At 41.4% G+C, this 24,860-nt stretch overlaps 1 long non-coding RNA gene across 1 annotated transcript in view; it reads right to left on the bottom strand.

Moving 5' to 3' along the window:
- The window catches only part of LOC131105876 (uncharacterized), a 265,039-nt gene extending 244,575 nt beyond the window's left edge, over positions 1-20,464 (bottom strand). The window contains exon 1 of the long non-coding RNA XR_013630256.1: positions 20,438-20,464. This is a non-coding gene — a long non-coding RNA (uncharacterized LOC131105876). The remainder of the gene's footprint in view (positions 1-20,437) is intronic.
- Positions 20,465-24,860: the final 4,396 nt, after the last annotated feature.

The following is a 24,860-nucleotide window of genomic DNA, read 5'->3' as shown; positions in this document are numbered from 1 at the left end:
TAAAAAAAAGGTTGGAAATACAGACACGTACCAATACGAGTTTAAAATAAACAACTTTTTTGTTGGTGCTGCCAAAGAACTGCTCAGCCGGGAGCAATGCATTATGGGTAGAAGTTATTCTTCACAGAATCCAGATCCGATATCCATTCCGGATATTCCAATAATGTTAACACAAAAGACTTTTTAAATATAATTTTACATTTACTGTTTGTCAGGCAGAAACCAATTAATATATAAACTTGTATCAACTCTGCAGTTTATAGAACAGTCCAGCTACTTTATGAGCATGTTCAAATCTTGTGACATCGCCTATGCTTCAGAACTACAGCTAATCATTGCCAATCTATACGAACTACGAACTATAAGGCAACTCACTACAAGCTAGACAACCCATCAGAAACCGCAGAAGGTCACAACGTAATAACAGTCTGACTCACAGTGTCATCTTACAAAGAACGCTAAAATCATCACGCAGCAAGTTAACACAAAAAAGGTTGGAAATACAGACACGTACCAATACAAGGTTAAAATAACCAACAACTTTTTTGTTGGTGCTGCCAACAAACTGCTCGACTCATCTTACAAAGAACGCTAAAATCATCACACAGCAACTTAACTTCAGATTTTTTTTTTCTAATTTTTCATTTACTGTTTTTCATGCAGAAACCAATTAAAATGCATATAAATGATGAATGAAGACTATAAAGTAACATTTAAGGTCACTTTTATTTTGACTGAAAACTTGATTGTTTACAAAGACAATTAAGATACAGCGATGAGGGAATACAATTCGTGTTTCTCACATTTTTTTTTTTCATTAAAATGTCGGCACTTGCAACTTTTTTTTGGCTCCACTGTTGTTTTGCAGCCGTGATCAATATGGAAAACAGAAACTTGTTCTCAGCAGGACTTACGTACGTATATCCCGATGTACATAGTGGGGTTCTAAGTGTGTCATACGAGCAAGGCCATGTTAGCATCTCTTGCGATTTTACTCCCACTTTAGTTAGCAAAGAACTACAGAGTCAACCGCCGATAATATAATAATAATTAATAATAATTAGAGTGTATTTACAGTAAAAAACATTGTACCTTTGTCAAGGACAAGAGGCATTCTGAAGAAGATGCCTTTAAGCTGACAAAAGGACCCCATAGTTGCAATATTAACCAGATAAAGGCAACAGTATTTAAAAACGAAACCATGCAATAAATCAGAATTTGTTAGCGAAAATCGGAGTAAGACGTTCCTTGGCCACTTTTGGAGCTTCTTACTTGGACACTAGCGTTACGTTAGTGTTAGTGTAAGTTCTGATCCACAACAAATTACTAATTTGTCCTTTGTTACGGTGAATAAATCAATACTTTATTGCAGTCCATGCATTGGCTTCCCATGGCTCTGCAATGAAAAACTGTAGTCATAGTTAAAAATAACTGGTGGATGTATTCTGTGAAATTTCTTGACATACTCAATGATGGTTTATTTAAATATCCAAAGCCTGTCTGCTTGTATTTGGCATCTTTTTTTTTTTTTTTTTTTTTGGTGCACTCCATCCAAACGAATTACTCTCCTACTTTCAAACAATTTCATGCTCCAATTCTAAAGCCTACTTTGAAAGATAACAGGGAAACATGGCGGAAATTCCGATCATTTGGCTAAGATCCCCTCTGACTTCATTAGCTGCCTGTATTAATTAAAAACAAACAGGATCAAATTGACCACAAATGGAATTTTGGGGCGAAATCTTGTCAGCAATCCAATAACGTTGTGTGAAAAAATATCATTTCAATTACAGGGTAAGCTGTCTAAAGCTGGGGTCCGATCTGGCCTTCTGCGATGAACTTGGCGGGGCGGCGGTGGTGGTGGTGGTGGTGGTGGGTGGGGGGGCTTCACAGGCTGTGTCTTGGTGAGCGCACCCAGGGACTTGAACACAGACGATTACTGAGGTAATTTGGCTGAAAGCCCACTTGAATTGGCCCAGACCCTCGATACTATCAGCTTCACAATTAACCAACAAAAACAGATAACCTCCCAATCTCTGCAAGGCGTTGCGGCTATTATAGCTCGCTAGTTCTGCCCAACACACACACACACATGTACACACTTTCCATAAACAGATACAGTAGCGATGCACACACAAAACTAAATACACTGCAGGGATTTCTCTCCAATTAACATGCATGCAAAGCAATTTAGAAGCCAACAAGATGTTTTTGTCTGACTGTTCCAGGGTAATTTAGCACTTCTGCTTCCACACGGGCCCGCCACAGCAAGAGGAGGAGGTGGAAGCAAAGAGGGGTTAGCAAAGTGGAATGGATTTCTTGATTAAAAGTGCCCCTCTCACCCCCTACTTTCTCTCCTCGTACAGCGGCATCAGACTGCGGCCATGCGCATGCGGCAAACATGCAGCGAATCCATATGCGCTAATACAGAGGCAGCATCATTGTTAATTTCCTTTGTTAGCTGTCCGGCCGATTTAATTTGTGGTGGCGTTTTAGAGAGCGCCGGGTTGGAATCGAATTAACAGACATTGGTTTGCTTGCACATTCCCCCCTCGTTTGTGTGTCGGTTTTACGTCGCGCTCGATAATTGAACTTAGATTACCGTTGATGTGAATGCATGATCACACCGACGCCTGCCTGCCTGCAACAGATGTCCGCAGATGGTTATATACGTCTGATGTGGTTTGTGTGCCACGTACAGTCAAAGGCTCCGACAAGAAATATTTATGTGAACAAGCAGCACTTTTGTCGCGGCTTTTATCTTTTATTTGGCATCTTTTGTGACTCAATCCCTTGTGTCTGCAGTGCATCTCTCTACCCACGCAGTCACACATCAGACTGTTTGTGATCCTGACTAACTTGGCTCTTTGGCAGCCTGGAAATTGTTGGGCGACAAAGGAGCAATAAACAGATGCGTCAGATTCCGTGCGTGCAAAAAAATGGGGTCTATTAAAAAACAAACAATATGAATGTCTGTTAGAAGAAGAACATCAATATACTACGAATCCCCGGCTCCCCACCTTCGCAACTTCCTCCTCCTAACCCTTTTCACGTAATTAAACCTATAGTCACTTTCAATTAGGCTGCCTTTCTCCCCGCGCACGCCTTTATGTAAAAATTAATTAGTCAATTAGCCAATTAACATGTGAGCGGGCCTTTGTGTTAACGAGGCTTTTACAAGCTGTAGCAACCTTGAAGTAATGGCCGACAGGCAACAGACGCCATGGGACTAGTTTACACCGCACCGACTCGACACGACCACGCTGCAGGGACACACACACACACACACACACACACACACATATGTCACCTTTACCGATGTTAAAAAGACTAAAGGCATAGCCAGAATTCTAACCATAACACCGCATACCTCAATTAACGATCGACCCATTAGACGTTTCACGACTGTTGTTCCCAATAAACGCCCTGAAAATATGTCGGGAACACGCATACACAGGACACAAGATTAGGTACGCTTGCACAATATAAAAGCGGTAAGACATTTACCCCTTAATTGACTATGTAATTATACTAATAATACAACACATAGTTGATATTTGTAAGTAGTTGTGTCCCAATAGACTATTTTTGCTTCTGATACGATATCGATATTACAGCCTTAAGCAATATCAGCATGAATATCAAGTGTGTGGAATATCAAGTATATCAAGTCAAACAATGGTAAGCAACAGTAGGTATGAGAAAAAATCACGTTTGGCCCTTATGTCACTCAAAGTTGACACAGTCTTTATATCAACTGTTGTTCTATCTATAGTGTCCTAATGACGATTCATTTGCATGTCAGATTTCAGCCATGGTACACATTGACACCAAATGTTATTGCAAATGTTTCATCAAGTGTGTCAAAGTCACCGCATGCCTTAAGTGCTGGTCTAAATTTAAAAAAAAAAATGAAACAAACAATACACATACAGTACATACAGATATACATTTGATACTGACATTTTCCTTATACTGCACGGTGGATGAGTGGTTCGCACGAAGGGCTCACAGCTGGGAGACCCGAGTTCAATTCCACCCTCCAGTTTGCATGTTACATTCCAAAAACATGCTAGGTTAATTTTGCGATTCCAAATTGAGTGTGAATGGTTGTCTATTTGTCTATATGTGCCCTGTGATAAGACAGCTGGGATAGGCTCCAGCACCCCTCGTGAGAATAAGCGGTAGAAAACAAATGAATGAATGTCCCTTATAGATGGTGGGCCACTTGTCGGTCAATCTATCCATTTTATGTACCGCTTATCCTCACGGGGATCGATAGCATGCTGGAGCCTATCCCAGCTGTCTTCGGACAAGCGGCGGGGTACACCCTGGACTGGTCACCAGCCAATCACAGGGCACATATAGACGTATTAATTCATTCATTCATGTTCTACCGCTTATCCTCACGAGGGCCGAGGATGCTGGAGCCTATCCCAGCTGTCTTCGGACGAAAGGTGGGGTACACCCTGGACTGGTCGCCAGCCAATCACAGGGCACATATAGACGCATTCATTCATTCATTTTCTACCGCTTATCCTCACAAGGGTCGACGGCATGCTGGAGCCTATCCCAGCTGTCTTCAGGCGAGAGTCGGGTTACACCCTGGACTGGTGGCCAGGCAATCACAGGGCACATATAGACACATTAATTTGTAATTTTATTTGCACACCTCATCCAGTAACTGGTCACCGAAGCACTTACGTATTTGCTTATTTTAGCCAAGTCAGTTGATTAGACTTTGGTTAGGTGTAATGGTAATGGTAATGGTAATGGTTTAATTTCATTTGAACATGCATCGGATTACAATTGAATGCATCACATAATCAGTTCCCAGTTCCATATGTCCAAAAGGAGTAGGAAGAAGCAAAGCTTATTAAATCCTACCCCTCCATCTGGTACTTTTACAATCAGTAACTGTTACATTTGTTCACTTCCTGCTTTCCATAATACAGTTTAAGGTTTTTTTTGGGTTTTTTTTGTCACATACTGAAGTATGAGGTGATATGAGCATCCAATGCCATAATGGGTACTATAGTAAGTATCAATATAGTGATATATATAGCACATCATGACTGGTTCAAGACTCTTCATCCTTGTATTTAGCAAATTTATTTTATTTATTAATTTATTTACATTTTTATTATTTTTTTTTAGTTTTTACATTTTTTTAAAATTTTTTGTCCCATACCAAAATACAAGGTGATATGAGCATCCAATGCCATAATGGGTACCATAGTAAGTGTCAATATAGTGATATATATAGCACATCATGACTGGTTCAAGACTCTTCATCCTTGGATTTAGCAAACATCAACTGTTTGTATTGTTTCTTGAATTGGCTCATCGAATCACGCAGTCGGTACGGATTGTATTGCTGCACAGATAGCAGTGGAAGGCCAAACATTCTCTGCTTGAGGCCCACTGGTCTTCCTCTTTTAGGCATACACAAATCACAGCGGTTTATCTTCACTGTACATTACACACATACGATAACACCCCCTCTTTCCCCCGGCCCACTTCTTTCTTGCACTTTGCGACACACTAAGACAGAACCATGTGCAGCGGAGTCCAGTTGTGTCAGCGTGTGTCTGGTCTGTGTCCGTGTATAAATACAACCCCAGAGACAGCAGTAATGGCTCCCGCTTCAAATAAACAGAGAAGCAGAGAAGCCTCCCCATCCCTGCCTTTCTCTGACCTAAATCACGGCTGGACGACACCCCACTTCCTCATCCTGGACGTTCTCAAGCAGACGGGTGCTCCGCGAGCAGACCTGTGGGCGAACAAGTGTGTGTGTGTATGTGTGAAGAAGTGAGAGCGCCAACGAGAAGGAGAGGTAGTGCCGGAGTTGATATATACCACATGTTGCTAGCAACCCAGACACAACAACTCCTCTGCATAAGGAGGGGTTGCTGTGAAAAAAAAAATAATAAGACAGGCGACGGGGAGACGTTTCTGCTGGAGCGGAGGGAGTCATTGAGGGTACGAGCTGGTGACTAGGGGGCGGGGGGGCGGGGCGGCACCCGTTTTTGAAGAAAAACATTGTAAAAGTGCGAAGTTGGCAACAGGAACAGGGTGAGAGGTTATGGAAGGTTCATGGAAAACAGCCCCCCCCCCCAAAAAAAGAACATGTCATTTTAGGTGCAACAGACACACAAATACACACACTTTTTTACGCCGGTAGTGGAGATCCCTCTTTCAGTAGAGTACCGGCCTCCTCGAGAAAGTTTATTTTTGCGTTCCGTCAATCTAAACAATCCCTTAAAAGGAGTCGCAGATGTTTATAGGGCTTTGCAGAACAAATGCTGCCTTTCTGACCTGTAGATACACACACACACACACACACACACACTCCGAACAGCAGAAGAAAGGAAGGAAAGCTTGCAATAAAGTCATCTGCATGTCAATCAATGTACAGATTTATCAAAACATGCAAGAACTTTAGTGGAAATGTATTCAAAGTTAGTTATGGGTAAAGTAGCTATTTTGTTTATTGTTCTTTTTTTTTTTTTTTAGTATAAAAAAAGGCTTGTTAAAAAGTCTGCCCACTCTGCCTGAGCACTAAAGCCTCTTAGACAAGCAGTGTTTTAGTGTAAACACACACTGTTTTTCCCCTTACATGGCCATGTGCTGCCAAACTATGTGTGTGTGTGTGTGTGTGTGTGTGTGTTGAGGATGGTTGATTATGGCCATTATTAAGCAGCTCAGCAAAGTGTGTATGGAGGGAGCTCATGTTCCAGAAAAATGTTGTTTAAACAGTGCCAGGTGTTTTGTCATTGACTCTGCGCCATTTCACGGGCCGGGACTCGAACACCGCGCACGCACCTTTGCTACGTGCACCACGGAGGTTCACTCACACCAAAAAGCCCATTTGGTAATGGTAATGGTTTTATTTCATTTGAACATGCATCAGATTACAATTGAATGCATCACATAATCAGTTCACAGTTCCACATGTCCAAAAGGAGTAGGAAGAAGCAATTATTAAATCCTACCCCTCTATCTGGTACTTTTACAATCAGTAACTGTTACATTTGTTCACTTCCTGCTTTCCTAATATAATTTGTTTTTTTTTCATTTATTTTATTAAATTTTTATTTAAATTTAGTTAATAATAATTGTATTATTTATTTATAAATCATTGTTAATATTATTTATTTTATTTTTATTTTCATATTGTTATTATTTTTAATTTAATTTACTAATAATTTAATTCTTAATTTTTTAATTTTTTAAAATTTTTGTCATGTGCCAAAGTACGAGGTGATATGACCATGCATTGACATAATCGTTGTGCATTGTTTGATTTCCTTACTCAATCCATTCCATAGTTTGATTCCACATACTGAAATGCTATGGCTAGCATAAAGTAGTCCTAGCATAGAAGAAGTACTAAGAACTATAAGAACTCTAAAAAGTAGTTCTTCCCTGAGATCATATTTCTCCACATTTGTTCACTTCCTGCTTTCCTAATATATTTTTTTTTACTTAATTTTATTAATTTTTATGTATTTATTTTGATTATAAATTTTTTTGTCATATTTCTCCTCTCTAGTAAAGTATTTGTGATTTTACAAATAAGGAGTTAGTATGTTCTCTGTAGGCGGCATTATGAATTATCCTTACTGACCTTTTTTTGCAGTACATTTAGCAAGTCCAGTAATGGCAAAAAGAATAAAGTCGTGTTTAAAGTTTAAAGACTTGTTTGACTCACTCGGAGGCTTATCATTTACAAATTGCGGACTCCAAAAATTCCAACACTTTCCTGCCACTTTTGTTACTTCTATCTGTAGCCATATATGGCGAATAAATTAAGTTGGAGTGTTTTTATAGCCTTAAGAAAGTGCAGTCCCCTATCAGAGGATAATGTGCCTTTATGATAGTGACTGTTATAAATTTGGGCAGTAAGTCAGGGACAGAGGGGGGTGCGAGGGGCGTCGGTGGGTCCCCTAAGTCTCGGTAATGAAGCTCAATCCATCTCTCCTCCTTCACGCACACATATGCACACGCTCAAATTGGCTCTAAGGGGTACCGAACATTGAGATTATGACCGTCTGACCATGAAAAATTAACAGGTTTATCTCTTTTTTTCCCCCCTTCTCTGTCTGGATGCCCCTCTCTTTATGGTAGTTACACCCCCGCCCCCCCTGCAACTGCCCATCTCCACTTGTCTCCAACTCCGGCCTTGTGATACTTTTCCAATTTTCCTTCAGTGTCTTCCAGTGAGCCCAGGGGAGGACCTGGGAGAATGGAGCTGTGATTAGGTTGATACATTCTAGATAATAAAAGCAGAATGGCTATCATTCTCTCCTCTCAGCAGTACGCAAGAGCGCCTCTGCCCCACCTCGCGCACGCCCCCTTTTCCTCGCCGCTCCGGGCAGTTTGGACACTGATAGACGAAACATACGTTAAGGACAACGAATGAGAGGGACTTGAGCCCAGATATGGGACAGGGTGCTTTTCCTCCCTTTTTCTTGATATCTGGCTTTGTGGTTCCACTTGGTGGTGTCACACATGCTTGAGACAAGAGTAGATACTCTCAAGTTGTGCTATCAGTAGATGCTTCTGTCTGTCTGATTCTCTGCTTTTAGTTCCTGTTCTGCAACTGCACAAACTTTGTGTGCAATAAGCCAGATTTCTTGTGAGTGATATACTGGATATACTTCAGCTGGCTCAGTAAAGCCTGGCTTGGCCTGCATTTCCATATGCGGTATATATATATAATACGGCAGGTTGGCATTGCTGTGTCATCATCAATAATGTTGGTGGTTGGTTGACTATCGGAAAAAGTCAAAATTGATTGTCACTTTTTGAATATTATGATTTTGATGAGATGGGAGCATCTGCGAGCTGGAGTGGATCTCCATCTCCGACTTTAGTATTGTCGTGCAATACCAGTCTGAAAACTGCATAAACTCCTCCACAATGCAACCCAACCTCTGAACAGTGACAGAAGCAGAGAAAGGTAATTCGGCACCACAGCGAGCCTCTGCACGGCAATCACATAAATCTTTGGCGCCAACTGGCGCCGGCCCAGTGGACATTGGCATCATTAGCGCAACTTGGCTCGCGCCATTACATTCCAGTGGATTCCAATCGGCGGATTGTTTGCGACATTTGGTTCCACTTTCTTGATGCAAGTGGCGCGACGAAAATTTTTAACATTTTGAAATTTTCTTGCCGCCATTACGGACCACCACGAGCCAGTTGGGAGGCAGTCTGAGCCACTGCACGCCACTAGGCACCTTATTGGCACCACAGCAAATTTCATTGGCATGAACTGGCACCAACTGGCATCGGCCCAGTGGACTCCTAGCATCATTGGCGCAACTTGGCTCATGCCATTACATTCCAGTGGATTCCAATCAGCGAATTGTTTGCGACATTTGGTTCAACGAACCAATGCAACAAAAATTATTAACTTAATTTTCTTGCCGCCAAACTCAATTTTTGCCGCCATTACAGGCCACCACGAGCCAGTTGGGAGGCAAGTTGAACCACTAGGCACCTTATTGGTGCCACTAGGCCCCACAGTAAATTGCATTAGCATAAACTGGCACCAACTAGCACCGGCCCAGTGGAGTCCTATCATCATTGGCGCAACTTGGCTCACGCCATTACATTCCGGTGGATTCCAATCGGCGGATTGTTCATGACATTTGGTTCCACTTGGTGGACACTTTGCGCTGATTGCTTGATGCAAGTGGCGCAACGAAAATTTGTAAATTTTTTAAATTTTCTTGTCGCCAAACTCAATTTTTGCCGCCATTACGAGCCACCACGAGCCAGTTGGGAGGCAGTTTGAACCACTAGGCACCTTTTTGGCGCCACTAGGCCTCACAGCAAATTGCTTTGGCATGAACTGGCACCAACTGGCGCCAGCCCAGTGGACTCCTAGCATCACTGGCTCAACTTGGCTCGCGCCATTACATTCCGGTGGATTCCAATCGGCGGATTGTTCATGACATTTGGTTCCACTTGGTGGACACTTTGCACTGATTGCTTGATGCAAGTGACGTAGCGAAAATTTGTAACTTTTTGACATTTTCTTGTCGCCAAACTCAATTTTTGCCGCCATTACGAGCCACCACGAGCCAGTTGGGAGGCAGTTTGAACCACAAGGCACCTTTTTGGTGCCACTAGGCCTCACAGCAAATTGCTTTGGCATGAACTGGCACCAACTGGCGCCGGCCCAGTGGACTCCCAGCATTACTGCTGCACTTCCTGCACTTGTCACGCCTTATAATGTAAGAACAATGCACATATTGAAAGATATCAAACTTCCACAAATCAGTGATCACTTCTGTTGTGTGCGACAGTTCTTTAGTTTTTTAGTTTTATTGAGCTCCTTGGCAAAAATACTTTCTTGGCAAAAACAACTGACCTTGACACGATCCACACAAACACAAAAGCCTCAGGTAAAAAACAGTACAAGGGGAAACGGACAGTCGAGTGCTTTTTCTGCCAACGGAACACTTTGTTCCTCCAGAACGTAAACATACTGATTTATTTCAACAGCGCTCTTCAAACGGGGCCGCCTCTCTTCCCCTCCTCTTCCTCTGCTACGTCGCTTTCTCTCCAGCTCAATGCCCTGCTGCTCCCCGGTGCTCTCTCTCTTTTTCTGGAAACTTGTGATGTCTGTGTTAAAACTCACAAACAGGGACGGCCCTGATCGCCGCTCTCTCTCTTGATCTCATGTCAGTTTCGTTCCCATGCAAGACGAGTCAGAAGCATTCGAACGCCACAAACCGGCTACTCGCAGATCGTACTAAAAGATTCATCACGTCTGGACTACTGTAATTAGCCAAAAGTCTCTCTCCCGCTTACAGTTAGTCCAGAACTCTGCGGCACGGCTTTTAACAGGAACCAAAAAGGGGGAGCACATCAGCCCATTTCTGGCCTTCCTGCATTGGTTGACTGTTCGTTTTAGGGTTGATTTTAAGATTTTATTGTTTCATCTCGGACCTCATCCAAATTTACGATCCAGCGTGGTCACTGAGGTCCGAGGGCCAGCTTCAACTTGTGGTGCGTAAGACGAGACTTAAGACCAGGGGAGACCGAGCCTTTTCTGTGGTTGGCCCCAAACCCTCCTAAGTAAAAAAAGGCCCCCAACATCGAAAGCTTTAAGTCTGGTCTTAAAACCCACTTTTATTCTGTGGTTTTTAACTCGGAGTGAGTCGTATGGTCCTGTGTCTTTTAGTTCTTCGTTTTTATTGTAATTGGTTTTATTTTTTTAATACTTTTATTGCTTTGTTTCTTGTTTTTTGAGTTTCCCAGCACTTTGGAAACTCTGTTTATAAAATGTGCTATATAAATAAAGTGGATTGGATTGGAAGATGCTGAGAGAAGCTTTACACTAAAATGAGGGATGACCAGCTTCTGTCCCTTTAATGTGTGTTTTTTTTCCCCCTACCTCTCATTACAAACTGCACAGTCCTTTTCTTTTTTCCATTTCTCTCAGGATCCAAGTTTGATGGCTTGTACTGATTCCGACATCAACCAGACTGACAGTTGACATTCTCGCTTCTTTAAAACGCCGTGGTGCTCCTTTATTTCTCTCGCTCTGCTCGGATCGCCAGACTATTGTCAGAGGTATAGCCCAGCTGGGGGGGGGAGTCAGGGGGAGGCGGGGGGTACGAGGTTGGGGGAGGGATGCAGGGAGTGAGATAGCAGCTTTCACAGTCTTCCGATTGTGTGATTCCAGGGGTTGTGGCGAGTGTAAAAAGGAGCAAAAAGTGAACACAGGCCGAGTGCGGAGGGAATAAAAAGAGACAAAAAGTATGTTTGAGAGAAGACGGATAATAAAACAGGTGTCACTCATTCGCTTGCTTCCGAAAAACAGATGCCGAACACTGGCGTGCTATGAAATCACTCCTTTTCCCCCACCTACTGTTAGCTTCTATGTACATTATTGACGTCGTCATTGACGTCCCCCCCCTCAAGGAAAGATTTCCATGGCGCTTGTAATTGAGTTTGTCCATGTGGAAAAACAATACGAGCCAGAAAAATACTTAATGCCTAGTATTTTGTATACATGTCAGATCGCATGAGTGTAAGTTTAAATTGGGGCCGTTAGTGCATTGTGTGTAAAGAAAAAAAAATGTACAAAAACTGCCGAGGGTAAGAGAGGAAACACACGTCATTAGAGTTTGACAATTTGGGAAAGGAATTTCAAACTTAAAAATAACTTGCAAGTGCTAAAATAAAATACATTGGTACCTCGGTTTTGTTATTAAGGCATTACTAAAGGTCAGTTTTATAGGCTGTATTATTGTCAGTGATGATGGGTAGATGTCAAAGAGTGGAGAAGGAGAAGGAGAGGGCATCATCGATTGTTGTGATCTCTTTTTCATCAACTCTGTTTACCCATTTGGCAACATTAGCTTCCGTGATTTTTTATTTCTTCACCAGGATAAAACTTATTACTTAACAAACAGACTTAGTTTGTGCATTGGAGTTTACCAACTCAATGTACCTTCCAGACTTCCCAAACTTTTCATTTTTGCGTACCTCATTCGTTCATTCGGGGTACACCCTGGACTGGTGGCCAGCCAATCACAGGGCACATATAGACAAACAACCATTCACACTCATATTCATACCCTGGGATTACTCCGGGTACTCCGGTTTCCTCCCACATTCCAAAAACTTGCTCGGTTAATTAGCGACTCCAAATTGTCCATAGGTATGAATGTGAGTGTGAATGGTTGTTTGTCTATATGTGCCCTGTGGTTGGCTGGCCACCAGTCCAGAAGACAGCTGGGATAGTTTCCAGCGCCCCCGTGACCCTTGCGAGGATAAGCAGTAGAAAATGAATGAATGAATGAGTCCGAACGCACCATAGAAGAAGCGGTAAAAGGCAAAGTCCAAAAAGTGAACGAGCAGAAAAGAAGGCCGGTAAATAACCAAAGCGTGCAAAGTGCAAACCGACGCAAAGTCTACTGAGACAAGAAGACATGAAGCGTGGTCTGAAGCATCCAAACAGACGAATAATCCCACGCCTTCCTGAAGCAGCTGAGGTGAACAAGTGCAGGTGATGATGGGTTGCAGCTGTGCTCATCCACTGAGGAACACAGAAGAGAAGAACCAGCAGCGCAGAACGCTAAAAAGACACAAAAGTAACACAAAAGATACTAAAAATACAGAAAAATTAGGAAAGGCAAAACATGTCACTGTAGCGTTTCGACATACTCGTCATACTGGTACCAATTTATATTTCCCAGAAAAAAAAAAAAAAAAAAAAAACTTGATGGCCAGCAACTAATTGTGATGAATGTCGGACATCTGATCGCTAGCTAGGCGGCATCCAGGCTAGCCAAGCTGCTGAGCGTTAAGCGGTTAAGTCGTAAAAGCGGTTTATTGTTATTATTATCATTATTATCTGAAAGCGGAATATCGTCGATGTGGTTGCTATGGTAACCATAAATCACCTTCTTTAGTCGTTGTATGATATTCCTTGACTAGGTTTTCTGTTGCGCTAGCTTTTAAATTTGCCCGCCTAACTAAAATTGTAAGGTGTTATAATGTATAACGATATAATAGTTATTATTTTATTAAAGGGTTCAGTTATCACTCTTTAAAAATATATATATATATATATTTTTTTGCAACTCACAGACTGCACAAAAAATCATTTTAGCTAGAAAAAATTACTTCTCGAAAAAAAAATATATAAATAAAATATAAAAAATAATTAATATATATATATAAATAAAATATACAAAATAATAAAAAAATATATAAATAAAATATACAAAATAATATATATATAAATTATTTTTTATAATTTATATATTTTTATATATATATATATATATATATATATACATATATATATATAAAATATACAAAATAATAAAAAAATATATGTATATATATATATATTTAAAAAAAATTCCGAGAAGTAATTTTTTCTAGCTAAAACGATTTTTTGTGCAGTCTGTGAGAGTTGACATTTATTGTATTAGATTCATTTTCTGAAATATAACAAGGTCAAACAGGAACCGAGAGTGAGTCAGAATATTTATATGTGTGAAAGTTCGCTTTCCCTGTCTTAGTTTGTCTCCTTGTCGCTTATCACTCATTCCTTGCCTGTCTTCTCCGCCTTTTGTGTGCAATCTAATTCAGCAAAAAAAAAAAAAAAAAAAACGGGAATGCAACTTCTCGGGGGAAAAGGCTCAGAAAGTCAGATGCCGTAAAACCCATGTTCCACAAAAGCTAAACCCACCAAACCTTTAGGTTCAAAGTAAAACGCGCCCTTCACATGATGCAACCATTTTGCATTGATTGTTCCAACTCTCCCGGGGCGTTCTTGTGTTTTGGTACGGAGCGGGATACACGTTGAAGGAGTGCATGATTGTGGACGAGTGTTTGCCGAGAGATGGGAGCTTTGGAGGCAGCATCCCGTCAGGGTTTGGATTCTTAAATATGCCTCAAGATCTTTTTGTTAACTGTGATGCAATAGTGATGCAGGGCTGTCAATGCGTGTTTGTGTAGCAGAGAGTACTTGGTAGTCGTCGCTGATCTTTCTCTGTTTAATGCCGTTTTTCAGCCCCCGGAGGAAATTATAGGTTCTCTATTGATGAGCTCGGGAAAAACCCCTCCCCTCTCAACCTTGCCACTGCTCAGACAGTGTGTATGTGTGTGTGTGTGTATCTTTGCGTACAGGCGCATAAATGTTTGTGGTTGTGTGTGTGTGTGTGAGAGTGGCAGGCCTGCTATCTGTGCCATCACACGTGGACGTGTGTTAATAGCGAATGCCCCACGCTGCCACTGCCTTTGTTTGCCAAGGGCATACATATGCATGAAGCCTGCATATGTGTGTGTGTGTGTGTGTGTGTGTGTGTGTGTGTGTGTGTGTGTGCATGGGGGGTTTACTAATTACTAGATATCTATCATGAATATGTATGGCTGCATTCTTTATTATGCGATTGGCTTATACACATCACACGGACGCATGAGTGGCAAGAGGGAGGGACGGCGGGCCCGAGAGAGGACACACCTCTTCATCTTCATCATCAGTCAGGAAAAAGTAATAATCATGATCACAGGCGCCAACCAACAAATCATAATATGTGTCAAAACTCTTTAGCACTTGTTGCGTGAAACGAAATTTCATAATGGAAATGTCAGATCAAAGATATATATTTTTTTTATAATATATTTTTCTTGGCATCAAACATGGGTCATTGTAAGGTGGAACCTTCACGATACACCTTTACACTGTTTCCACACGGTACAATGGAGGGGGGCGCCATCACAATACGGAGTGCTTTTTCCTTCAATGGACCAACCAATAGTACTTCAGGTTGTGCAGGGGAGTCAAACGACAAATGGTTATGAGTCGATGTTGGGAGGGGCATCCTTCATGACTCTCGTCAGTGTGGTAATGACTCGGTTTTTCAACAGGACAACACTAGCGCCTGGTAAAGGAATTCTTCTAGAGAAATAAGGTCACCTTTGTGGACCACCCGCTGTGTTCCCCTAATCTAAATCCAATTTTGGATGGATGGCAAAGGAAAATGTTCAAAAATGTCCAAAACTGGACATCAGTTCCAGATAGTGGACATCAGTTCCAGAGAGTGAACATCAGTTCCAGATAGTGAACATCAGTTCCAGATACTGGACATCAGTTCCAGATAGTGGATGCCCTCCGTGAAGCCATCGTCACTATTTGGACCAACATTCCCACTCCTCCTGGAAACACTGGTATCAAGCCAAACTCCACACATACGTATAGGGCCGAGGGTGGAATTGAACTCAGGTCTTTCAACTGTGATTCAGTAAGATTTTTGTCCAGTTGGTAGTACTGTAGACCAACGTCATACTGGTCTACTAATATACCCTAGTATACCACCCTACTCTTGTCCCTGAAGGTGAATGGCAGTCTACATGTGTCCCGACTGTGTCCATGGGGGGAATTCTGCGGAGAGTACTCTGGGAATATGGGGTATTGGACCACCTGATTGGCGTGGTTTGCATCTGGTATAACCTGAGTCAGTCGGACTCAGTCAGACTCATTACCAGTGAAGGTTGGACTAAGTCACCAACCCTGTTCGTGATTTACGGACAGATTTTTTAGGTGGAGCCATAGAGTTAAGGGGATACCTATTGGATACCTAGTATTTGGTTCTGCTGGCTTCATTGGATGGGGATCTTAAGGTCTTGCTGGATCGGTGTCTACAGTGACACAGACTGCGGAACCTAGGGACCAAAGCTGAAAGGCAAAGCTTTCAATTTACCAGTGGTTCTATGTTCCTACACTCAATTATTGTAGTGACAGGAAGTACAAGATCATGGGTACAAGCAGCCAAAGTGATTTTCCTCTATAGGATCTGGGAGAAGCTTGATCAACCAGGAGGATCATGGAGTAGGACTGCTTCTCCTTCACAATAAGGGGAGGCAGAGGAGGTGGTTCAGACATTTGGTCACAATGCCTCCCAGGACCCAGGACTCATTGGAGAGACTGTCTGTGAAACTACGGTTGGACTATCGGAAGACCTGAGAATGGTCCGATGGATGAATACGGATTTCTTACTGAAAGTATTCCAATACGGGAAATTGTGACAACTTTTGGGAAATCGGACCCGATTTCAACACTATGTCATTTACTAAGGTTCAACTTCAGGACATTTCTTCCAGGACTTTTCATTGAGGGGTTCTTAAACGGTCCAGTGAGCACACAAGCCAACATTTCTTTTAATTCGCACGGTTGAGGGGTGTATCTGAGGGCAACTATAAATCTCACTCATAAATGAGGGCAAACAGGGTGGCGGCATGCTTTCATATTAATTTGGCTAAATGACTCCACGCATTTAAGTGGCACTTTCAGACTACAGGCACCCTGTATTGGGTAACCGCACACACACAGTGACCTGCTTCGTTTCCGGCTCAATGAAAGTGTTGCTGTTTGGCTGTGGAACAGTTCAACTCCTGGCTATTTATGCCCTCTGAGAATAAATCTGTTGACAGACTAGTATGGGAGGGCATTCAACTACTATAAATGTCCTTAGTTGATTAATTAGGGAATTGAACTACGGATTAATCGCCCATTTATCCATTGCTCACACTGTTCAGTGTCATGGCTGGAACCTATGCTAGCTGATTATAGGCAAAAAATACAAACATCATATCCCAACGTCAAGTCAGGCAAGTCAACCAATACCGGCATTGATTAATCAATGAAAATGTATTTTTATATATGCTCACACCTGATACATATTGATCACCAATGGCATGTTGGACCATTCCATTTTGCTTCAATAGAATTCAATACACGAATTAAACTAGTTAATAGCGTATTCATCCTAATACGTTTTACTTTGGAAGGTATCGAGAGTAAATGTGGCTACACGGTGGTTGAGTGGTTAGCACACAGGCCTCACAGCTAGGAGACCCCTGTTCGATTCCACCCATCTCTGTGTGGAGTTTGCATGTTCTCCCCATGTGGGTTTTCTCCGGGTACTCCAGTTTTTCCCCACATTCCAAAAACATGCTAGGTTAATTAGCGACTCCAAATTGTACATAGGTATGAATGTGAGTGTGAATGGTTGTTTGTCTATATGTGTCCTGGGATTGGATGGCGACCAGTCCAGAAGACAGCTGGGATAGGCTCCAATTGCTAGGTTAATTGCTAGGTTAATTGGCGACTCCAAATTGTCCATAGGTATGAATGTGAGTGTGAATGGTTGTTTGTCTATATGTGCCCTGTGATTGGCTGGCCACCAGTCCAGGGTAGACCCGCCTCTCGCCCCAAGACAGCTGGGATAGGCTCAGTGACAATGTCATCACAAAACAGCGCACCTTTGGCGCTTCCCAGCTCCGACCTGGTCTATTCTGGGCACAGGCAAAGCGCACCATACACAGTGGTAAATTGGCTGGCGACCGGTCGGGCGAGTGTACCCTGCATCTCGCCCAAAGACAGCTGGGATAGGCTCCAGCAACCCCGCGACCCCAGAAAATGAATGAAAAAAGTACATGTATTTTGTGCAATCATGTTTAACATAGAAAGATCGAGTAAGACTGCCCATCATTGCTTAGGTCATCAAAAACAAAAATCAAGTTCTTTGAATAACATCACTAGTTGAGATAGCTCTCCGTATGCACACACGCAGACTTAAAAATAAGCCTTGACACAAGCAGAGCGGCCATACTCTGAGTAGTGTCATCTAAGGTTGTAATAGGTCAGGTATAAAGGACCTTTTCATGTGCATGTCACTCAGAGATGTGTGAGCATGCTGAGAAAATGAGAGGTTTGCCACAAAGAAACATTCAGCCTCCTAAAATAATACCACTCAACGGCCATTCAACCACTCTCTCACGTTAGCATATGAATCATAGTGAATAATCAGGTTTCAAGCTGCGGCAAGGCCTTTAAATTCAATGGCAGCCGCATTCAGGAGGTGCGAAACAGCACAAATGAATGACAAAAAAAAAAAAAAAAAAAAAGATCCGATGCTGTCACCTGCCATGTTGTCATTGTCTCATGACCGTTTTGGAACGTATTTATGAAACAACACATGACACCTCTGCTATCGAACTGAATGGTAAATGGTTTAACTTGGACATATTGGTTATATTGAAGTACATGACAAAGCCATAGCATTTCAGTATGTGGAATCAAACTATGGAATGGATTGAGTAAGGAAATCAAACAATGCACAACGATGAGCCAATTCAAGAAACAATACAAGCAGTTGATGTTTGCTAAATACAAGGATGAAGAGTCTTGAACCAGTCATGATGTGCTATATATATCACTATATTGACACTTACTATGGTACCCATTATGGCATTGGATGCTCATATCACCTCCTACTTCGGTACAGGACAAATCTAAAAAAAAAACAACCTAAATTTTTTTTTTAATTATATTAGAAAGCAGGAAGTGGTCAAATGTAACAGTCACTGATTGTAAAAGTACCAGATGGAGGGGTAGGATTTAATAAGCTTTGCTTCTTCCTACTCCTCTTGGACATGTGGAACTGGGAACTGATTATGGGATGCATTCAATTGTAATCTGATGTATGTTCAAATGAAATAAAACCATTACCATTACCATGTTACATCTGTCTCAGCTGCTACTGATAATTCCTGATAACTAACCCATCAAGTGTGCCGAAGGTTGACCACAACAAAAGACGATGCACACGTTGAGGGAGTGTGCACCAGTCATGCTGACTCTCCACCAGAGATGTTGCCTTTCAACATTCTCCAAAGACGTTTCTCAGAACGTCTAAGCCACAGACCATGTGTAACCTCCCCATCCCAGGATCTCCACATCTAGCTTCTTCACCTCCAAGATTGTCTGACACGAGCAACTCAAAAATCAGCCAAAAAAAATCAGCTTGCAAAAACCAAAGAATTCCAGTCTCAGAGAAGCTCATCTGCACGGTTGAACAGCTTGCTGATGTCTTTGTTGTGAATTGAGTAGCCCACAGACAACAAACGGGTGCATTTTAATTAATGGCATTTTGATTGCCTCGAATTACCTTGAAAAGATCCGGAAGTCCATGGTTGTGTCATTCATCCACGCATGAACATCACGTCACGTTGTAGCATAATAATGTTGCAATCGATAGACTGATACCTTGTTCATCTCAAAAAAAAAAAAATCCTGAAAACACCCCATTTCACCCCCACAATATGATATATGAGGCAAATGGTGGTCACACCAGATCGTGACACATCCCCCACAGTAAAACTGCCCATTTTGGTGTGGCATTTATTGTGGTTAACCAAAGGCGCACCTGTGCAATAATCATGGTGTGTCATCAGCATGATACGCCACACCTGGGAGGCAAAAGAGAAGCGTTCACTAACGCCGATTTTTTTTTAAACAATATTTGAGAGAGCTAAGACATTTGTGGATGAAGAAAATGTTCAACTTTTGTATTTTTCTTGACTGTAGGACAAAGTATGATAATCAAAACCTTAGTCGATGACTGAAGATAATAGACAATAATGGCAATAAAAAGTAAAACTTTGTATTGTTTGTATTGTGAATCTGCTAATGGTTTTATTTCATTTGAACATGCATCAGATTCCAATTGAGTGCATCCCATAATCAGTTCCCAGTTCCACATGTCCAAAAGGAGTAGGAAGAAACAAATCTTATTAAATCCTACCCCTCCATCTGGTACTTTTACAATCACTAACTCTTACATTTGTTCACTTCCTGCTTTCCTAATATAGTTTAAGTTTTTTTTTTGTCACGTACCGAAGTACGAGGTGATATGACCATACAATGACATAATGGGTACCATAGTAACTGTCGAAGTATTGGATGACATTTTTAGGTAATTGGTAATTTTTAGCCTTATTTATTATTTTAGCTGTTTGAAGATGAACTATATCAGCAAGTTGAAGTATTTGTGATTTTAGAAATAAGGAGTTAGTATGTTCTCTGTAGGCGGCATTATGAATTATCCTTACTGACCTTTTTTGCAGTACATTTAGCGAGTGAAGATTGCTTTTATAGTTATTACCCCAGTTCCACATGTCCAAAAGGAGTAGGAAGAAGCAAAGCTTATTAAATCCTACCCCTCCATCTGGTACTTTTACAATCAGTAACTGTTACATTTGTTCACTTCCTGCTTTCCTAATATAGTTTAAGGTTTTTTGTTTGTTTTTTTGTCACGTACCGAAGTACGAGGTGATATGACCATACAATGACATAATGGGTACCATAGTAACTGTCGAAGTATTGGATGACATTTTTAGGTAATTGGTTATTTTTAGCCTTATGCATTATTTTACCTGTTTGAAGATGAACTATATCAGCAAGTTTAAGTATTTGTGATTTTAGAAATAAGGAGTTAGTATGTTCTCTGTAGGCGGCATTATGAATTATCCTGACTGACCTTTTTTGCAGTACATTTAGCGAGTGAAGATTGTTTTTATAGTTATTACCCCATATTTCCACACAATAAGTAATATATGGTAGATACATTGAATACATTTGAGTTCCAGCTCCAAGAATAAGACATTTGACTTTGTACACTGTACAGTTCTGTGTTTCAGGTTGCTTTATTCAACATTTGTATTTATAAATATACAATATGAAATAGTGGAACCATAAAGGCCTGCTTATAGACTTAACAACACAACACAACAAAACAGAAAGCTGTCAAACAAAAAAATCTAAGCACTTAAAAGACTGGGACTGTAATGAGATGTTTATTGCATGGAAAGGCCAATGCATGAAAAAAAGGGATAAACGATGAGATGGGGAACGACAGAGGGGAGGGGGAGGTGGTGAAAGAGCAGCTCAATTCATCAAGCCCCCCTTTCTGTGGGAGACTAATTAATTTGTTTGTGTGATTGCCGTTCTGCACAGTGCACATATACACACTGAGTGGCATGCACACAAATGCGCACACACCTCGGAATTGTGTCGGATCCGGGCACTGACACCAGCTCCTTCACGTTTCACTGTGTTTTAATATGCGGCTGGCGAACGCTATCTCGGTTTTTACTTCCTGGTCTTTTGTTTTGTTTTCTTTCTTTTTTTTAATATCCTTATATCTATGCCAAATTGAGTCTTCATATTATCTTTTCTATTCAGTCTCTTTGCAGCACAAGTGTGGTGAGGCGATGTATGAATTAATAGCACGCCTCATCGCAGTTGATAAGAGTAATGTCACAAAAAGACTGAAGGCGATTGAGGAAGGCCGCAGCTGCTCGATGGTACACATTCATTTTACAGGGTGAATGTCATTTACTGTACTTGCCCGCTCTACATTCGCAAGAATTTGAAATAAAACAACTCTGCGTTAATGCTCATAGGCGTTTAATGTGAAGACGAAGCATCACATCACATCGCATAGTACCGGACTGGACTACTCACGACAATGTGTCACTGCACTAAAACAAATGACATGTGTTCGTATTAACAAATCCTTGCTGTGTTTAATTCAAAAGAATCAAATCCAGACCTGCAATTATTTCATATTGCGCAAGTAGACCTTCAACTTTGTGAGGTGGCTGCCGTGAATGGTGGGCTGATTAATAAACCAGTCAAATAAGACTCGGATATTGTGTACTGCGGACCTTTTACGATTACAGAAAATACCAATTACACTTGCCTCAGAGACAAATAACCCTTATGGCGGATGCTCAAGTTAAATACATCAAAATACATGCTGGTACGGTTGAGACAAATACTGAGTGTATGTCTATACTGTATATGGATATAACAGACTTCCTCTATGCATAATTTGACCACAATCTTTTAAGACTGAATTGCTGGCTCAACTTTAATAGACCTCAGGAGTAATGTCATTGTGCAGTAAGTCTTGGTCTTCGTCATAGTGGAATACTTTCTGTAAATGTGACATTCGCTGACGCTCACCACAACCACAGTTTCTTTCAGTTACAGTACAATTACAGTTCATTGGTGTTGCAGCTCCATATTTGACAGGAATCCATCATAAGCGATGAAAAAAAACTCACGACAAGCTTATGAACCAGTTGGGAATTAGTCAACGTAACAGTCTTTATAACTGTGTCAAAATAACATTAAAGTCATCACACAGCAACTTAACACTAAATAGGAACCTTTCATTCATTCAATCATTTTCTACCGCTTTTCCTCACGAGGGTCGCGGGGGGTGCTGGAACCTATCCCAGGTGTCTTTGGTGCGAGAGGCGGGGTACACCCTGGACTGGTGGCCAGCCAATCACAGGGCACATATAGACAAACAACCATTCACACTCACATTCATACCTATGGACAATTTGGAGTTGCCGATTAATCTAGCATGTTTTTGGAATGTGGGAGGAAACCTGAGTACCCGGAGAAAACCCAAACATGCAAACTCCGAGGGTGGAATTGAACCCTGGTCTCCTAGCTGTGAGGTCTGCGCGCTAACTACACGACCACCGTTCCGCCGAAATAGGAACAGGTACCAATATGAGTTTAATCTTTAATCTCTTGGACATTAAAAGTGTCAATCAAATAGCAGATAGATCAACAATATAACGATATAATGATTTTTGTATTTAATTAATGGACATTTTTGTCACAGACACAAAAATTATACACTCTACGGTGGTAAAAAAAAATTCATTGAAAAATTAGGAAAAACACATTTGAGCGTTATTTTTTATTTAGGTCCTAAATATTTTTCTAAACCTCTCTAAACCTCATACACACACTTTTAGTATTAGTTATTAACATTCAGAGTTGTGTTTCTTCCTCTGCTGGTTTGGAACTTCGGCGTCACAGTGAAGAGCTAAGGCTCTTAGTCCGCCTTCCCTTCCTTCCCTCCGTTTTCCTCTTTATATGGGACACTTGTTATCCCTGGGTGCGTCTAAACCGACAGGACATGTCCTATAACCCTATAACTTGAAAACATAGTCGTTGCTATGGAAATGCTGGAGGAAACTGGAGTACCCGGAGAAAACCCACGCATGCACGGGGAGAACATGCAAACTCCACACAGAGATACCCAAGCAAGGAATCGAACCCAGGTCTTCCTGATCTCCTGACTGTGTGGCAAACATACAAACCACTCCCCCACCGTGCAGCCCCAGTATCACATAAACATGACAATCCTTGACATGTGTAACCTAGAAGAGTTTGCAGCTATAGAATGAGTAGATTACACATTTCCCAGCATGCTTTGCTGTAGTTAAAATGACCACTCGAGTTACGACTTATTTTATACAGGCAGGGCGTAAGTTAGTGCTGCTATTTTTAGTCGAGTACAGTTAAATTACTTGGACTTTTGGTCTGAATCTGGCATAAAGATACAATGGTAATGGTAATGGTAATGGTAATGGTAATGGTAATGGTAATGGTAATGGTAATGGTAATGGTTTTATTTCATTTGAACATGCATCAGATTACAATTGAATGCATCACATAAATCAGTTCACAGTTCCACATGTCCAAAAGGAGTAGGAAGAAGCAAAGCTTATTAAATCCTACCCCTCCATTTGGTACTTTTACAATCAGTAACTGTTACATTTGTTCACTTCCTGCTTTCCATAATACAGTTTAAGGTTTTTTTTTAAATAATGTACCTCGTACCGTAGTAGGAGGTGATATGAGCATCCAATGCCATAATGGGTACCATAGTAAGTGTCAATATAGTGATATATATAGCACATCATGACTGGTTCAAGACTCTTCATCCTTGTATTTAGCAAACATCAACTGCTTGTATTGTTTCTTGAATTGGCTCATCGTTGTGCATTGTTTGATTTCCTTACTCAATCCATTCCATAGTTTGATTCCACATACTGAAATGCTATGGGGTTTTTTTAACGTAGTCCTAGCATAGAAGTGTTTCAAATTTAGTTCTTCAAAGACTCAAGTGAACATCTGGTAAGCAGTTTGTAACATATAAGTAACATATCGACATTTGCCCACACCACTTGATAAGTCTCAACTGGCCATACAAGTAAAGAACTACAAACATCGGACATCACACACCTTGGGAGTGCCTGAGTGAACTGGGGAGGGGGGCGCAATAATTGGAAGTTGCCTCACTTCAGAGAGCATGACACAAAAACCTAGAGCTTTTTCACACAATTTGTTTTCAGGACTTGGTCAAAACTTGGGATAGGTCAGAGGACTCTGTGGAGGCAGAGACGATTGGACAGGAGAGGGTTAAATCCTGGCCGCCATGGTTAATGCTTCAATCTTCTCACCCCCCCCCCTCCTCTACAACAACACAGGATCAACAAAGACAGGATCAACAAAACTCTGACCAAAATCCTCTGACGCACTGACACAGAAAATTCCCAGTCTTCCTCAGGGTGCACGGGGACGGCAAACACACACACACACACACACACACATATCTTCAACTGCTTAGGGAACAACAAACAAAGGCGGTAAATACAGCTGCAGG

This window comes from Doryrhamphus excisus, linkage group LG18, assembly GCF_037039965.1.
Source record: "Doryrhamphus excisus strain RoL-2023G ecotype Guam linkage group LG18, RoL_Dexc_Guam_v1.1, whole genome shotgun sequence".
In the NCBI taxonomy this organism is placed as follows: Eukaryota; Metazoa; Chordata; class Actinopteri; order Syngnathiformes; family Syngnathidae; genus Doryrhamphus; species Doryrhamphus excisus.
The sequence above is the reverse complement of the archived record's forward strand: the minus strand, read 5'-3'. Positions and strand labels throughout refer to the sequence as shown.